This window comes from Balaenoptera ricei, chromosome 3, assembly GCF_028023285.1.
Source record: "Balaenoptera ricei isolate mBalRic1 chromosome 3, mBalRic1.hap2, whole genome shotgun sequence".
In the NCBI taxonomy this organism is placed as follows: Eukaryota; Metazoa; Chordata; class Mammalia; order Artiodactyla; family Balaenopteridae; genus Balaenoptera; species Balaenoptera ricei.
Window position 1 is genome coordinate 79197738 of NC_082641.1, and position 15724 is coordinate 79213461.

At 36.6% G+C, this 15724-nt stretch overlaps 1 long non-coding RNA gene across 1 annotated transcript in view; it reads left to right on the forward strand.

The window, feature by feature from the left end:
- The first annotated feature begins 138 nt into the window (after positions 1 to 138).
- The window catches only part of LOC132363706 (uncharacterized), a 490033-nt gene continuing 474447 nt past the window's right edge, over positions 139 to 15724 (forward strand). Inside the window, exon 1 of the long non-coding RNA XR_009502644.1 lies at positions 139 to 363. This is a non-coding gene — a long non-coding RNA (uncharacterized LOC132363706). The remainder of the gene's footprint in view (positions 364 to 15724) is intronic.

A 15724-nucleotide genomic window follows, 5' to 3' on the forward strand; every position in this document is an offset into this window, starting at 1 on the left:
GGCCCCTATCTCACTGCGCATGCTCAGGACAGGGGCCCCCGTGGTTAAAAAGAACTCTGGCATCTGCTCAGTACTTGGTTTAAGTTGGTCCCCGAGACTCCGGAGTGCGCCTGCCCCAGAGCCTGCGGGGGGTGGGGCCTGGAGTGACGTGTTGGGGCGGGGCTTTAGCCGGCGTCTCTCCCGCGCTTTTCCAGAAAAAGTGCGCATTTTGACGTTTCCGAGCTGACTTACGTGGGTTGTCAATTGAGGACCCGATTTAAGGGCTTTAGGAGAACTGCCGACACCCGCCCTGGGACTCCAACCTACGTCAACAAAAATGTAGCCGGAGCGGGACCGTAAACAGCTTGCATCCCGACAAAGAGGGTGCGTACTCTACTATACTTTTCTTACAACAGGTATAACAAAACTTGTATGATAATGTTTGCATTTATATCTCATTTCTTGAACTATATTTTAAACCTTTAAAAGGCAGTTATTTTGGTTCGCTACTCACGTGAGGTGAGGGTGCTGCATTTGCTTTCGGAGGTTTGTGGGCCACTGCTGTTCAGCCTCTCCCTGGGTCTAGCCTCAAAACTTTTAGTGTAAACTTTGGAAATCGGTCTTTACAAAGAGTTCCTATCCTTCCCCCGCCTCCGGTTTTTCACTGACGCGTGTGCTGATTTTCCTCTTCTCCAAGGCCCTACTGGGTATGTTGCTCTGTCCAGACACAGAACTAGTCCTTTAATAAAACATGCACTGGAATTTTAAGGCAGGCAGTTGAATCTGCCCTATCTTTTCAGCCAGGATAGTTAATATTCTGAAATAGAGAATAAAGAAAGCAGAGCAACCCTCTATTCCCTCGACACAACCTTTGCCTTCTTTTTTACTTGAATTCAGTAAATCTTTGATTAACCAAGCTCAACTAATGGAAATCTTCATTGAAATGGAATTTTTCTTTCTGTAACTCACATAAGACAAAAAAATGAAAAGTTTTGGGATTTCCCTGGTGGCGCAGTGGTTAAGAATCAGCCTGCCAATGCAGGGGACACGGGTTTGACCCCTGGTCCGGGAAGATCCCGCATGCTGTGGAGCAACTAAGCCCGTGTGCCACAACTACTGAGCCTGCGTTCTAGAGCCCGCGTGCCAAAACTACTGAGCCCATGAGCCACAACTACTGAGCCCATGAGCCGCAACTACTGAGCCCGTGTGTCACAACTACTGAAGCCTGCATGCCTAGAGCCCATACTCTGCAACAAGAGAAGCCACTGCAATGAGAAGAAGCCTGTGCACCACACTGAAGAGTAACCCCCACTCACTGCAACTAGAGAAAGCCCACACGCAGCAACGAGGATCCATTGCAGCCAAAAATAAATGAATAAAATAAATAAATTTATTTTAAAAAATGAAAAGTTTTTAAGGAAACCAAATGACTAACTTATGGAGCAAGAATGGGATGGGAAACACGAGTCATTTGGGGTCTATTCGTAATCTAACACTTTAGCAGACATTGTTAATCTATTGTGGCACAAACCTTAGCTTACTTAACTCTGCTCCAGGCAACCACCGCTAATTGATTGGATTTGGCTAGAATTGCTGTCCTGGGTCTGGCGTATTCCCTGGGGATAATCACACTGAGCCCAAATATTTTATACTTTCAATATTAATATATATATATTTTAAAACATCTTAATCAAACCTTTGAAAAGTAAAAGTGATTCAAGTACTGTTCAGTATTCTGCTCTACTCTACCATACCATGCTTAGTAATGACAAACAAAAAATGCACAATATTCTTCATTCACTCATTTACCGTTTATCAAACATATATGTCAGAATTTTTTCTCGATCTTGGGGAAACTCAATCCCAACCCTTAAGCCTTGTGGTGGAAGGATATGAGTAAAAAGTTAGAGAATAGTCTAACAGAGGTATGCAAAGGATTTATCACATCATTATTTCTTCCTCCCAGACTCTGTCTCCTACCCCTCTCCCCTCCACATACGGGGCTTGTCCTCACAAGCTGCAGAGATCTTGACTGTCCAGAAATTAAAGTTCAAACTTCTTAAAGTTCAGACTTCTTAGGCTGGCATTTAAAATCTTCAGTAATGTATCATTACTTCCAAGTAGCATATACACTTGCTTAATTGAACTACTTTGTTTTTACCTTGTACAACTCCCTTGATTTTCTGTCTCACTGCCTTTTCTCTTCATCTCTAATGCTCACTTTCCCTTCCTCTTTTTTTTTTCTTTACAGTCACTGTATATGTAAATCCTACCTGCCATTCTTAAAATGCCATGCATTCCATAAAGCTTTTGTTTAATATCCTTATATTAGTTTCCTAGGGCTGCTTAACAAATTACTGCAAACTTGGTTGCTTAAAACAATCAAAATTCATTCTTTTACAAAAGGTTCTGGACCATGCTGCAACCAGAGTGTCTGAGGGAGAATCTGTTTCTTGCCTCTTCCAGTTTCTGCCAGCATTTGGTGACTGCTGGCATTTCTTACCTTGTGGTTGCATCACTCCAGTCTCTGCCTCTGTAGTCATGTAGACTTCTCCACTTCTGTGTGTGTCTCCCACTGTCTGTATCTTATAAAAATACATGCGATTACACTTAGGGCCCACCCAGATTCTTAACCATATCTGCAGGGTTTTTTTCCATAGAGGGTAAATTCATAGGTTCTTTTATATTATGAAAGGGTTGGACTTGACTTGGTGTTTCTAAACTTTTGGTTAATGTAAGTCACCATCTCAGCCCCATAATCTCCATTCTCCTCTGGTTGAGAATCACTCTCTTCTGTGTATGCCTAGGAACCAAGAATATTTGGTTAAGATTTGTTTTATGAAAATAATATTTTTTTCATATTGATGACTTTGATAGCACCATTCCCCTTTGGAACTACTGGACAGGTGATCAGTCAGACCAGGTTTAGTCAGAGGACAGAACCCGTATTAGTTATTTAAAAAGAGAATTTAATATTAGGAATTATGAATTTGGCATAAAGCTAAATAGAAAACTGAAAAGGGGAAAGGAGAATAGTAAGACACCACAGCTACCAGGAGGACAAGATAAGGATTGGTTTGGCAGGTGTTGCACAAACTGCAAACTACATTCACACGTTGTTATGGAAGGGTTTTGCTGCTGCTGAAGAAGTGTTGGGACAATGCTAACAAGAATGGCGTACCGAAGAAGCCTGGAGGAAGCAAATGAAATGCGGACTGAAGGAACAAGTTGATTCTTTTCTCCTTCTAGGATTCCTTTTTAGCAGAATCCAACATGGAGGCAGCTGGCAAAACAGAAATGTGGTTTACAAGGTCCCAGCCCTGGTGTCAGAAAGTATAATGTAGAAGTCTGGGTTTGGACTTCTAAAAGACAATAGCTTAATAACTGGCACAGTCTCTGAGATGTTTTTGAGATTTAAGATTCTGTTTGTCTGCCTCTTAGACCTCCACAGGGTAATACTCAATTAAGAATCTTTATGGTTTGCTTTTTTTTTTTTTTTTTAATGTACTTTGATACAGAGTAAATGTTTCAGATTTTTCATCTTCTATTTCATTGCCTTACTTGAATTAATGAATGTCCTTGCTTTAGTCCTGTTCTTTTTTTGTTGTTGTGTTTTTTTGTTTACAAGAGTTAAAAATAATCCCATTATCTTAATAGAGATTTTTATTAAATAAGGGCTTTTGGTTTACCTAAAATAGTGTAATTGTCTTGGTTCCAAATTAGAACACTTGGTATATTATTCCAAGTTACTCTTTCAAATGATGGAATTTTAAATATTTCCACACATTAAATTTTACATAGTTTTATTACTTTTTCTTTGAATAATGAATCTGAGCTTTAAAAATATTTTTCAGACTATGGGGTATTTAACTGGCCCTCTGTTAGAACAGCTTTTTTTAGTCTAAGCTACTGCCGAACTTCCAAACTTGGTTAAACATTCTTACCATTCCTCTTTTAACGTGGCTTAATATGCTAGTCTTTAACATGAGAACATTATTTGCTCACAAGGAGTTCTCATGAAAGCAGAATTTATATAAATTGTGATACTCAACTTTCAGTAGGAAATGGTCAAATAAATATAGAATATTAAAAATGAGGTGTTCAAAAGTGGAGTGGTTGTTTAATTAGCTGAAGAGTACCTAAAAATGTCTATTGACATAAACTGACATACATGAAAATGTATTTAGTCATTTGTATTTATCAGTTGAAACTTTATTATAAAGAATAATCTATGAAAAACTTTAAAAAATATTTTGTCTTTAAGCTATTATATATCTAAAACTTCTATCTTCTATTTAAAATTTGATTGTCCCAAAATACACATTCTCTAAGATCCCAATTGTGAAAATGAGTTCTAGTTAAGCTAATGAAAGGCAGTAACTGTGCCAGATCCCCAAATACTGCAAATTCTCTCCCATAGGTAAATTTATAAATACCTCAACGTGCTTTCTCAAAGTCCAACCTGAACAGGGCAGTTCATATACTGGGTTCTTTCATCGTAGTTTTGGGAAAACCACTGGTCTTGAGACATGTTGAAATGGTTCTACTTTTATTACTGCAGGTGTCCCTTTTCAAACACATCTTCCAAGTAAAAGATTGTTTAGTTATCTTGGAATTTGTAACTTTGTTAAACTGCCATCTATAGTCAGAGGACATCTGGAAACTTTGGAATTAGCTTTTTAAAAAGTGACTATGGTAATCCTAGTCACGAATTCTCTGATACTCCAAACGCATTTATTAACCTACTAGGGATTTCTCGCCAAGGAAGTCAGAAGTTGGCTTTAACTGATCTGTGGTTGCTGCCTGAATATTAGTTCATGTTGAACTGATTTGTTTTTCTGAACACATCTTAACATATGTTAAACCTATATGGAATAAAGCTCACATAGTGTAGTTTAGCCAAAAATAACCTGTTGGCTGGTAATTTTTAGAACTTTCACTATTTCTAAAAATATTAGAGGTGGTGTCTTCTAATACTTAATACATGGCCTCTTTACAGTCACTGGAGGAATTGATTATTTAGTTTGTGAATGAACAGAACGCTTCTCTTGAGTTTTTCCTCATAGCTCCTGCTCTAGGCATTTTCCTACCTGTTTAAGTCAGGGTAGGTAGATAAAAAAATGAGGTGAAATGAAAACTATGCTATTTTTATTGTTTTAATTTTATTGGCTCTGATGAAATATTTCAGAGTTTGAAGGAATTGAACTGAGGGTCCTAGCTCATCTAACGATCTTTTCTGTTGTTGTTTTCACTATTTCTCTAGATCACTGAAAGTAGATCTCAATGATCTCAACATTAGTTTCTTAAATGTCAAGATAGATTATAATTTATGCAGGTTTAAGATATTTTAAGACTAAATTTTTAAAGAAAACCTTTTATTTTTAAAAGAATATTCTGAATGTAGCATTTCATGTTAAAATTTTCAGTAATTTCCTTTTCAATATTAATTTTTAATTTTGAAATTATTTAGTAGTGATTATTAGCAGAATCTGCTAATTATCGCCAATGTCTTCCTTTTAGCAATAGAAGCTGCTGACTTCCAGCTGGGTACATGGCCCCTGAGCTAGAGATTATATTTCTGAGCCTAGTTAGAGTTAGGTGTGATTACATGTGTAATTTTTTTCCTATGGCATGTGAGTAGAAATTATAAACGTAATTTCTGAGTCTTGCCTTTAAAATATTGGGTATGTAGATCCGTCTATTGCATTCAGTTCTCCTGAAGGCTGTACTTCGACCATCACAGTAGTGAGCCAGCTTCGACTATGTAGGTGAGGGCAATACTCTTAAGGGGATGTCCGAAAAACAAAATGGAAGGGCCCTGGTCTTAGGTGACCCCATGGAGCAAGCTGTCTTCTCATGAGGTAAAAGTTTATTCTTCCATAAGGTAGAAGTTTATTGCTCTTTTAACATGAGAGAGCAATAAACCTCGACCTTATTTGAGCTGCTGTATTTTGGGGTCTTTTGTTATAGAAGATTAATCTATACCGTAACTAATACAGATAGGATTTTAAGTGAAAAATTTTCCGATGACTTGGAGTTTCAAAGGAGGCTCTAGGGGCCGAGGCTCTAGGGGCCAAGGCTCATAAATGCTAAGTATCTACATTCTAAATTTAAGCACTAGTCCATCTGTGCATAGTTGGAAAAGGGGGTTTTCAAAACTCATTTCTGCTGTCATTAACCTATCACCTTCCTAGATATAAAAAGGCTGAAAGATGGAGGCCTGTATTGAGTATTTCTTGTGACAGAATATCTCCCACTTTTCCCAGAGAGAGGAGAGTGGTGCTGGCCTCTACCTCAAGTAAAGTGATGGGGCCTTGAAGAGACCCATTTAGAGAACTTCACATTTGGCACTGAAAATTTAGAAGATATAGGGCCTGCAACTGTCTCACTCCGAAGAGTCTTAAGTCAAAAGGTTGGCTGGAGAGGTCTTCGTAAAAAACAAAAGGAGAGGGTTGTATTGAGGTCATCCTGTGCTTCCAGAGTTTGGTTGGGTGGCGTCAAAGGGGTTAAAGAATGTTGCCCATTTACAGCAAGTGACTGAGTGTAAAGCCTTTATGGACACCTGTATCATGCCAGGTGGGTCTCTTTGTCGTCACCACTTGCTGAACATGAGCTTCAGGATAATGTCATATTCTATAATGTCATATTCATGGGCTGTGCATTAGGTTTTATTGAAGACAGTGAAACTTATGAATCAGTCAGAGTTTAGTCAGGAAACAGGAACCATATCAATTATTTTAAAGGAAAAATTTTTTTAAAATTAATTTATTTATTTTTGGCTGTGTTGGGTCTTCGTTTCTGTGCGAGGGCTTTCTCTAGTTGCGGCGAACGGGGGGCCACTCTTCATCGCAGTGCGCGGGCCTCTCACTGTCGCAGCCTCTCGTTGCGGAGCACAAGCTCCAGATGCGCAGGCTCAGTAGTTGTGGCTCACGGGCCTAGTTGCTCCGCGGCGTGTGGGATCTTCCCAGACCAGGGCTCGAACCCGTGTCCCCTGCATTGGCAGGCAGATTCTCAACCACTGCGCCACCAGGGAAGCCCTAAAGGAAAATTTTATGTAAAGAATCATTAACCAAGTATTAGAGAACAGATAACTCCTTTAAGTCGGGGGGTACAAAAGGGAAGAGGTTGGTATTTTAAAGTCTTAGAGGTTTAGAGGAGGGGTCTTGAGCTGGGACTCAGACCTCTGAGGTGGGGTCATTGCTGGTACTTTAGGAATGTGGATGCTGGACCGAGAACTCTGGTGAGGGCCACTGGCCATCTGGTACTGGGATATCTGAGGGACACAATGAAGGTGGGTTTGGGAGTGAAGCTGCAACCCACTGCTGCTTTAGGATCAACTGTTTCTGCTGAGGGTGAAGTATCATTGCTGGGAGAAGCTGACAGAAATAGGAAGCATACAGGAAGAGGCCAGTTCTTTTCTCCTCTTCCTTTCCTCTAGCTTTCTTCAAGTGACCCTATAGACAGAACGCAATAGGGAGCCAAGTGTTCCTTTTGGATAGGATCTTGGTTTGAATGATTCCAGACCAACATACCTATCATGAATTCCATATTTTGTTTAGGATTCACAAATTTTGGTCAGCCATTGGAGGGGTGTGCAGTTACTTCCCAGATGCGGCCCTGTCTGTTCTGCTGTCATAATCTGCTTTAGTTTTCTCAGGAGCAAGTCATTCAATAGATGACTTTGTCCACCAGCTGCAGGGAATACATGAGAAGTTTTCCAGGTTTTTTTGGTCAAGTCCCTCTATTTAGGCTTGGGGTAAAGTGAGGATATCACCCACACCCTCTCTGGAGTGAGTCAGAATTACAGCTTTCTTAATGGAAATTCTCTTTGCAAATATTTTCATAATCCTTATCAACAAAATTCCTTATAGCCTTGATAAAGGTGACTTGTCTATCCATTTCTCAGCTACCTATTTTGAAATATTGTGGTGTGAATGACCCTGGTAATAGTGAAGGAGCAGATGTTGAAGATGTATGTGAAGAGTTTGAATAAGATTGTTTCATCAAACTCTAAGTGGAACAAAGCAATATTTCTAGATTACTATGTAATCTTATATGTAATTTAAGTATATATCTAAATTAATTAATTTAATATTATTAATAGGTGTAGGGGGATTCCATTTACATAAAAGTTTATATATTCATTTTGGAAAAAAAACCTTTTTAATTGGACTTGCCCTTGAAAAAATAGGAAATCACTTTATATTAAGGGTAGCCTTATATCTAGACATATACAATGGCACATAAATATGTCATAAACCACAATTTAATTAGGCAAGGAACCATAAATCAATATTTTCCTCTCCTCTTGATATTTAACTGTACCAAGTAATACAACATTGGGGTCTCTACCACCATTTTTCATACCTCTGATGAAGAACATGTAACACAAATATATGGTTAACATTTCAACAGTTCTTGCCCATTGAATTGCTTGCTAATGGTGGATTATGTATTTCTAGCGTTTATATACCTGGCATCTAAAATTTAATTTTGATGAGGTATTTTTTATTTTTGGATATTATATTGCTGATGGTAGTTTATTAGCCTTTAAAATGTCCTTTACATAGCGACATTTCTAATTTACCTTGTACTGAGACATTAGCTTACTCATCTGAATCTTTCATCATTTTTGACTTTGATTTAATCTTTAAGAATTTTAACATTAATAATAATTTAGAAATATGTTAAAGTGTTTATTATTACAGTTATCTTACTGACTTAAATACTATAAATACGTGTGTGTCTCTATTTCTGGAACTTTCAGCTGAGTACTTTCTATTTAAAAAAAGTTTTTAAATTTAATTTTATTTATTTTTTTATACAGCAGGTTCTTATTAGTCATCAATTTTATACACATCAGTGTATACATGTCAATCCCAATCACCCAATTCATCACACAACCACCCCCACCCCCCAGCGGCTTTCGCCCCTTGGTGTCCATACGTTTGTTCTCTACATCTGTGTCTCAGTTTCTCCCCTGCAAACCGGTTCATCTGTACCACTTTTCTAGGTTCCACATATATGAGTTAATATATGATATATGTTTTTCTCTTTCTGACTTACTTCACTCTGTATGACAGTCTCTAGATCCATCCACGTCTCAACAAATGACTCAATTTCGTTCCTTTTTATGCCTGAGTAATATTCCATTGTATATATGTACCACTTCTTCTTTATCCATTCGTCTGTCGATGGGCATTTAGGTTGATTCCATGACCTGGCTATTGTAAATAGTGCTGCAATGAACATTGGGGTGCATGTGTCTTTTTGAATTACGGTTTTCTCTGGGTATATGCCCAGTAGTGGGATTGCTGGATCCTATGGTAATTCTATTTGTAGTTTTTTAAGGAACCTCCATACTGTTCTCCATAGTGGCTGTATCAATTTACATTCCCACCAACAGTGCAGGAGGGTTCCCTTTTCTCCCTACCCTCTCCAGCATTTATTGTTTGTAGATTTTCGGATGATGGCCATTCTGACCAGTGTGAGGTGATATCTCATTGTAGTTTTGATTTGCATTTCTCTAATGATTAGTGATGTTGAGCATTCTTTCATGTGTTTGTTGGCAATCTGGTGTCTGCCCTCTGGTGGATGAGGCTATCAGTGGAGTACTTTTAAGAATAGTTTCCATTTCCCCGCAGAACTTCCCCATCTGTTCACTTATCATGTCTCTCTTTTTCTTAAGTTTGAGTATATTTATAAAGTATTTTCTGCTACTCCCAACATCTGGGACATATTTCTGTTGACTCCTTTCTCTCTTGATATGGGTCAGGTTTTCTTTCTTTTCTCCAATATAGTATTTTTTAATTATATAGTGGACTTTGTCAATGGTAGGGTGTAAAGATTCTGTATTACATTTCTGTATTGTATTATTATCCTTTGGATGTTGAGTTTCTTTTTCGTGGCATGTTAAATTTGCCAGTTAAATTACTGTAAGATTACAAATAATAAATGCTGAAGAGGGTGTGGAGAAAAAGGAACCCTCGTACACTGTTGGTGGGAATATAAATTGGTACAGCCACTATGGAGAACAATATGGAGGTTCCTTAAAAAACTAAAAATAGGGTCACCATATGATGCTACAATACCACTCCTGGGTATATATCCAGAGAAAAACCATAATTTGAAAAGATACATGTACCCCAATGTTCATTGCAGCACTATTTACAATAGCCAAGGCATGGAAGCAACCTAAATGTCCATCGACAGATGAATGAATAAAGAAGTTGTACATATATACAATGGAATATTGCTCAGCCATAAAAAAGAACTAAATAACGCCATTTGCAGCAACATGGATGGGTCTAAGTCCATACTGAGTAAGTAAGTCAGACAGAGAAAGACAGATATCGTATGATATCACTTATAAGTGGAATCAAAAAAAGGCTACAAATAAACTTACCTACAAAGCAGAAATACAGTTACAGATGTAGAAAATAAACTTATGATTACCAGGGTGTTGGGGGGGGATAAATTGAAAGATTGGGATTGACATATACACACCACTGTGTATAAAATACATAACTAGTAAGGACCAACTGTATAGCACAGGGAACTCTACTCAATACTCTGTAATGGCCTGTATGGGAAAAGAATCTAAAAAAGAGTGGATATATGTATATGTATAACAGATTCACTTTGCTGTACACCTGAAACTAAGATAACATTGTAAGTCAACTATACTTCAATTAAAAAAAGAAAGAAAAAAATGTTTTTCCCATTAAAAAAAATTGTTGGAAGATCCTTTTGATTTGTCAGAATTAGAGTAATGATTTGTTAATATAGGTCTATTTTAGATTTGTCCTTAGTCCTAGGGTTTGTCTCTTCTTTTAGATTTTGGTTCTTACTGTTAAGGCAGACCCTTTTGGGAGTTGCAACTGTGTACCTGAGAAATTCTACAAGATCCTTCCATTCCCTTTGCCCTGAACATTTTCTAGCTTTGTGCAGCTTCTGTTTTTTTCCACTCAACTCTTGGCAGCAACTGTCTGCTAATTCTCATGGAGTCTTAGCTTGAAATGCATGGTTCTGGCTGTGGCCAAAGTCCTGAAGGAAACTACTATGCATAATTCTATGTTACCTCCTCACCACAACTCCCTCCTGTGTGAATCCTGCCCCATAAATTCCAGTTGCTGCAATACTGCAGTCTCCAGTGTTTGCCTTGTCAGCTCCTTGAGAACGACAGTTTTTACTTGAGCTCCTCTTCACTGCACCAGGTGCAGAAAGAGCCCCAGAGGCTCACCTGATTTGTTCCCTTTTGTACTACAGGCTGTCCAGTTTATAAAAGCAGTAAGTCATATATTTTGCCCAGTTTTATAATTGATAAGTCCAATACTAGTTACCATACAGTGGCCCAAAGCAGAAGTCTATGCTCCTGCAAATCCTTTATATAATTATCTTTTTCTCTTTTTTTCACTCAAAATCTTAATGTTAAATGAGTACATAAAGTCTTATAAATCTTTTTTTAAAAAAATTACTCTACTTTTACAAAAGCTAGAAGAGGAGGGAAAACTCCTCAAATCATTCTGTGAAATCAGTATTACTCTGATACCAAAACCAGATGAAGACATTACAAGAAAAGACAACTACAGGTAAGTATCTCTGTGAATGTAGAGCCCCAAATTTCTCAACAAAATATTAACAAACAGAATCAAGCAAACTTAGGAAAAGGATTATACACTATGATCAAGTGGGGTTTATCCTAGGAATGCAAAGTTGATTCAATATGCAAAACCCAATCAATAAAATGGACTGTAACAATAGACTAAAAACCCATGATCATCTCAAAACACAGAAAAAGCACTTGAAAAAAATCCACATCTTTTCATGATAAAAACACTTAACGTATTAGGAATACAGGGAACTTCTTCAAACTGATAAAGGGCATCTATGAAAAATTCAAGGTTAACGTCTCACTTAATGGTGAAAAACTGATAGCTTTACCCCTAAGATTAGGAACAACTCAAAGATATGCACTCTAATCACTTCTGTTCAACATTGTACTGAAGGATCAAGCTAGGGCAATTAGACAAGCAAAACAAATATAAGGCATCCAGATTAGAAAGAAAGAAGTAAAAGTATCTGTATTCACAGATGGCATGATCTTGTGTATAGAATATCCTAAGGAATACACACACACAAAAATGATCAGAACTAATAAATGAGTCCAACAAGATTGCAGTGTACATGATCAGTATGCAAAGCTCGATTCTGCATCTATTCACTACCAATAAATAATCCAAAAATGAAGTTAAGACAATTCTATTTATAGTAGTAACATCAAAAATGAAAAAAATATTTAGGAATAAATTTAACAAAAGTGTAAGACTTGTACACTGAAAACTACAAAACATCATTGAAAAAATGAAAAAAAGGCCTAAATAAATGGAAATAATGGATTGGAAGACTTAACATTGTTAAGACGGAAATCCTTTGCAAATTGATTTACAGATTCAATACAATCCCTTTCAAAATCCCAAATGCATTTTTTTTTTTTGCTGGAATTGACAAGGTGATTTTAAAAATTCATGTGGTAAGGCAAAGGACACAGAATAGCCAGAAAATCTTGAAAAAGAAAAAAGTTGGAGCACACTTTTGAATTTCAAAACTTACCTCAAAGCAACAGTAGTGAAAACAGTGTGGGACTGGCATAAAGACTGATATATAGATCAATGATGTAGAATTGAGAATCCAGAAATGTGCTGGGACAACTGGATATCTATATGCCAAAAAATGAAGTTGGACCCCTACCTCACGTCATATATAAAATTAATTTAAAATGTATCAAAAACCTAGATATACCCAGTTAGTGTTGGAGAATTTATTGTTGGTATGGAAAAAAAATCCACAAGAGTTCGTGTCAGAAGTGTCAGGAGAAAGAACCACACAGGTTTCTTTTTGGGATGATGAAATGTTTTGGAATTAGATATTAGTGATGTTTCACAACTTTGGAACTATCTAAAAGACACTAAATGTTACTCTTAAAAAATTACTCTGCTTTGTTAATGAAGAAGCCAACCTGAAAGAACCAATAGCCAAAGTTGGAATAATCTGAGCAACACAATAAATAACAATAGTATGGATTATAACCCAAAGAGTAAAATAAATATCTATGAGTCCATACTGACATAAATAAATAATTAAGTAAATAACTAAATCGAGAAGGGACAAATGTTCCTTACAAAAGAATTTCAAATAATAAATGTAAAAGGAATAAGGGAAATAGAAAATCACAATTAACGTACCACAGTAATAATTGCTGCAGGCAAATCTACTGATGAATGCTAGAATTAGTGGGCAACACTTTAAGGAGAAACAGGATATTTGCATAGCCTGGAAGTATCTCCCCCCAAATATTTATTAATTACTATAATGATTTAACATATGTTCACAAATGCTTTGATACTCCTTCCTCTAGGAGGTTGAGCTTAATTCTCCCTCTTCTGGGTGGTCTGGATTTCAGTGACTCATTTCTAATGAATAGAGTATGGAGAGGGAAACAGTAATTTTATCGTAAGAAACCTGGCTGACATTACCTTAATCAAATGATTAAGGTTACCATCACTAGTTTAGTCATGTGGATACCATATACCTTGTGGTATGATGTGATGGTAAGGGCACTTCACCTCTCTAGTATTCTGAAAAATTCCTAACCCTGGTATTATCATGAGAAAACATTAAGCAAGCCCAAATTGAGGAACATTCTACAAAATAGCACAAGAATGCTCTTCAAAAGTGTCAAGGTCATGAAAAAACAAAGACCAAGGAACCCACAGATACCAGAGGAGAATAAGTAGTCATCAAGACTAAATGTAACATGGTATCCTGGCTTGGGTCATATAACGGAAAAAGAGCATTGCTAGAAAAACTGGTGGAATCTGAATTTTAGTTAATAGTGTTGCGCCAATTATAACTTCTTAGTTTCTATAAGTGTACCATGCTTATGTAAGATGTTAGGGTTGGAAGATTAGAGAAAGCTGTACCTTCTTTATGATGCTCTGTAAACCTAAAATTATTTCAAAATAAAGTTTTAAATATTACTATAACTTGCATGCTCTGTTATTTCTCCTTTTCTTCCATTGGATAGATTATGATCTTCCTTCCTCAAAAAGGATCCACTTAAAAATAATATGTGATTGGCCCTGAATTTTGTGGGCTATTTATTATTCTTATTTAAAAGAAAGTCTTTATAATCCTCATCAATCTAATTATTATATTTTAAAACCTATAACAATATACTTTTGTTTCTCTGATTCCAGAATATTATATTGTTTTGTTGAAAAATCCGAATGTTATAGAGTACTTGATCCATCAAATAATTTTAACATGTTTAAATTCAAGTGTCATATTTCAATTTATTTTAATTTACAATATGATGTAGATTATTTTGCCTTTCAATAATGATAAAAATCGGATTAAACTAATATTATGCTATGAGGGTTAATATTTATTTATATTTTATATTCTACCAATTTCCAAAAAGTTTTCGAGTTAGGTTACAGTAAAAACATACACAGAGTTATTTAAAAGTCATGTTTTGGAAAAATATTTAAGCACCTGGAAAGGTAATTGTTATATTAAAAAAGTTACACAGAGTTTTCACAATATTTTCATAGCTTTGTAAAAGAGAATATGTATCTAATCTAGAAGAACATATACCAAAATTTTAAGAGGAATGATTATCTTTGAATTGTAGTATTTAAAAATTTTCTTTTCCCTTTTCTGCATTTCAAAAGTACAATGTATATCATTATTTTTGTAATCAGAAAAACATAATGTTATAAATGTACATGCACACATACAATAGGATAGAGGTGGGAAATAGCGTAGAGAAAAGAAAGTCAATGTATTTTGTTCTCCTGAATAAATTAATCTAAAATTTACAAGATTTGTTCATTTCCTGAGGCTTATAAAACAGCTACAAATTGTTCATGCTTAGTGCTTTAATTAATACATACACATTTGAACACAGATGCAAACCTTGTATATGTCTCCATTCACACAATAGACTCACGCCCTGTTTTTGGTGCAGTGAATCCTCAATCCTTAAAAAAAATTATACTTAAAAATTTTTTTGAATTTATTTATTAGTTTATTTTTATTTATTTATTTTTGGCTGCATTGGATCTTCGTTGATGCGCATGGGCTTTCTCTAGTTGCAGTGAGCAAGGGCTACTCTTTGTTGTGGTGTGCAGGCTTCTTACTGCAGTGGCTTCTCTTGTTGCAGAGCACGGGCTCTAGGCACACGGGCTTCAGTAGCTGTGGCACGCAGGCTCAGTAGTTGTGGCTCGCGGGCTCTCGAGCGCAGGCTCAGTAGTTGTGGCACACGGCTTTAGTTGCTCCACAGCATGTGGGATCTTCCCGGACCAGGGCTCCAATCCGTGTCCCCTTCATTGGCAGGTGGATTCTTAACCACTATGCCACCAGGGAAGTCCCAATATACTTTAAATTTTTAATGGCTGGCTGGCCATTATATTGTACAATGACACCCCACTTAGCCTGTATCATAAGGATAATTTAGAGTTTTTAAAATAACTGAAGCTTAAATTTCAGAGCTTTGCTTTACTCATTTAGAAAGAAAATATTTGTACAATGCTTAACTTCCATGACTTAAATCCTATTTGAATCTCAAATATTAAACTACACTGTGATGCATTGACACAATGTTGAATATGTTGTTTTATTATTCATTAAAATCGAATGCCTTTAGGACTTCTCTGGTGGCCTAGTGGTTAGGATGCCAGGC